Here is a 3,111-nt window from a genome sequence, read left to right on the forward strand (position 1 = left end):
CACAATGAATACAGAACAAATGTTTTTCTAACCTTCGAGCAGCCTCCATTTTTACATGTCGTCCCAATATTGACCTCACCTCCTTCCTCCTCTGGAAATCACAAATTGAACATGAACTATACAGTTCAGGTTTTGCATGCAACAGCCATGTGATCAAATACAATGAGAATTTATTAATATTTATTTTAAAATATATTTGTTTATATATATATTTAGAATAAATATATTTGCTATCATTTATTATTTAATAAATTTTTTATATTTATATAATATAAATTATTTATTTATTTGTTTCTTTGTTTTTTTTCATTTTAATTGTATTTTTTATGCCATATCAGTACAAGATCTAAACACTTAATAAAATCTTAATAACAATAATAATTAAATGAACTGTATACTATAATTTAACAATATTATTTTTTACAAACAAAGAAAAAAAGGATAAATAAATAAAAATCAATTATATTCAATCAGTTTGATATTTGTAAAATTCTAATATTTAAAGAGTTTTTTTTTTTCTTTCTACATTTTGTATATACAGTCTGATCATTTCTATTTTCAGAATAAAACCATGTAGAACTGGCTTCACTTTCTATAATTTGTTATAAATCTATTGATTCCATTCACCACTTTTTGAAATACATCAATTCAGTATGGGTTTAAATAAAATGATTATGAATCTAAACAATTCTACAAGCTTTATTTTGGTGTAACGTTACCTTTTTCTTCAGGTTGATCAGCGCCTGCGAGTCTGAGCTTCTCGAGCTCCTGATTGAGAGACGGAGCTCCACCAGCGGCTCATCAGAGCTGCAACAGTAGCACATTTATTTGTATAGCGCATTATACAACAGAGACAAAACACCTTAATCGAGAAAATAAACGTGTTAATGTTGCATAATTCATAAATCATGAAAATGATTCCATTTCAGCTCTAAAGCAGCTCTACAGAAGATGAGTGTCATTATTCGAATCAAATATGAAACCGATGTTTTTTTGGGGGGGATGAATTAGCAGCTAAAATAATAATGACGACGATGAAGATGAAGATGAGGAGTTACCTGGGTCTCTGTATGAACTCCAGCGGTTTGGGCGCCTGGATGACGTACTCGTTAAACCTGGGTTTGAGATCCTCCAGCTCTTTCTTCTCTCCAGAGACCTTCACGTCCGGTTTCACGGCTTCCAGCGGCGTCTCACTGTTATGAGGACCTTTAGTGCAGCCCTGACAAAAAGCAGCATGTAGAGGTATTTCAGTGATGAGACAAACACGTATCTGTGTTACATGCGTCTGGGTGAGACATGCATGGAAAAATCTGCATTTTATAGCTTTCTTTTAACGCTAGAATTCTGCGATATCTCTGAGACAAAGATTCTGAAAGAATTTGACTTGGTTCTGATATCTGGTTAGAATAGGATTAAACTTTTTTTCAAAAGGAACCGTTTGAGAATTAATGAAGACAAATGCAAAACAGAATAATTGTTCGAAGCAACATGTATTCAGACCAGTAGGACACATGTACTGGAGTATAAAATGTTTCACTAAACTTGAAAGATGAGTGAAATCTGAGAAGGATATGTCTTCCTCAGGGGCTCTGAGCCACTTACCGCAATACTAAGAACATCTGAGAAGTCTGTCGTCCGTCTCTTACAACACGGCCAACCCTGAAGAAACAAGAGAGAAATAAAGTACGATGGATTTGTTGGAATGTCTTTTAGAGGAAAAAACAACAATACAAATATTTTCTCAACACTGACACCAGTAAATAGTACAAAATAAAATCTATATGCACTTTATTTGCAACTGTGCAAAGGAATAGTGTGAGATTTTTATTACTGCTATACTGCGATATGGACAATTATGTAAAGAAGGAATATTTTCATACCCATGATATTCAAACACTCAGAGCATCACGGAACACAGATGGTACGTACATGCATCTGCAAAACATGATTTTACACTTAAAACTAATGAGCACTACACTATAAACAAAGATCTCTGTAAATATTACATGCAAATTCATTCAATCGCTTATTTTAACATTTGTAATTATCATTATTATTACTAATAATATTATTTATTATATATACTTATTTTTTATCATTAATTCATATATTTACTTATTTTTTTCTTCAGTGTATTCTTCTTGAATTAGTCACTGAATGAATTAAATTATTTTTAATTATTAAAAAAGTATTTTATTTCATCTATTTATTATTTTACTATTATTATTTTACATATATTTACTTAATTTTTTTTTTATTATTTTATATACTTTATATATTCTTCTTCTTGAATAAGAGTCACTAAACCCGAGGAAGCAAAATCCATGTAACACAATGCTTAACACAATGAGGATTTTAATTACTGTATTTTTATTATTCAGCGAAGTACACTTTACATTAAGCATCTTGATATCAAATACACGTCACAAAAAAAGATCTCTATTATAATTAAGCAAAGTTGGGAAACACTTTATAATATAAATAGCAGTGTCTGGATGGCAAGCTATCAAAAACACCATCTTAATTCATATAAAAAAATATAATCTTGAATTGAAATTAATGCTTAATTGATCATTAATTTATACAAATGTAACTATTACATTTCTGGGATTTAAAAAAAAAAGAGCAAATTATAATGCAAAGTTATGTGACATTTCCATTAACTATCATCTATTATACATGATTATACAGTATATGCTTGTTAATTACTTTCAAATGAAAGTATATTGCAGTGTTTTGTCATGTAAGAGCCACTGGACAGCATATAATTCACAAACAATGAACAAAGCAAGATTATTTATATTTATGCATTATGTATTTCTGGCTCCACTGTATACTCTAAAGCACAGACAGGAAACCAGAGCCATGGAAGCACACTGAAACGTAACAGTATGAAGGTAAATATTAAATAGCGCGGTATACAAATGAATGAACAGACTTTAGATGATGAGTAAACTTCATGACAAACACTAACCTTCAGGACTGCTTTCTGGATCAAACCGCTGCCCGCAGCCTTTATTATAACACAACACGGACACTTCTCGACACAAATCAAGTATTCACAACCCTTAATAATCCGTGTATCATTCGATCATTCGTTTTTTGATTTAA

At 30.8% G+C, this 3,111-nt stretch overlaps 1 pseudogene; it reads right to left on the reverse strand.

Annotated features, from left to right (window-relative positions):
• The window catches only part of LOC107737427 (cysteine and histidine-rich domain-containing protein 1-like), a 7,532-nt pseudogene extending 4,495 nt beyond the window's left edge, over positions 1 to 3,037 (reverse strand).
• Positions 3,038 to 3,111: the final 74 nt, after the last annotated feature.

The sequence above is a fragment of the Sinocyclocheilus rhinocerous genome, unplaced genomic scaffold, assembly GCF_001515625.1.
Source record: "Sinocyclocheilus rhinocerous isolate Xijiao unplaced genomic scaffold, SAMN03320098_v1.1 scaffold1576, whole genome shotgun sequence".
Lineage (NCBI taxonomy): Eukaryota > Metazoa > Chordata > Actinopteri > Cypriniformes > Cyprinidae > Sinocyclocheilus > Sinocyclocheilus rhinocerous.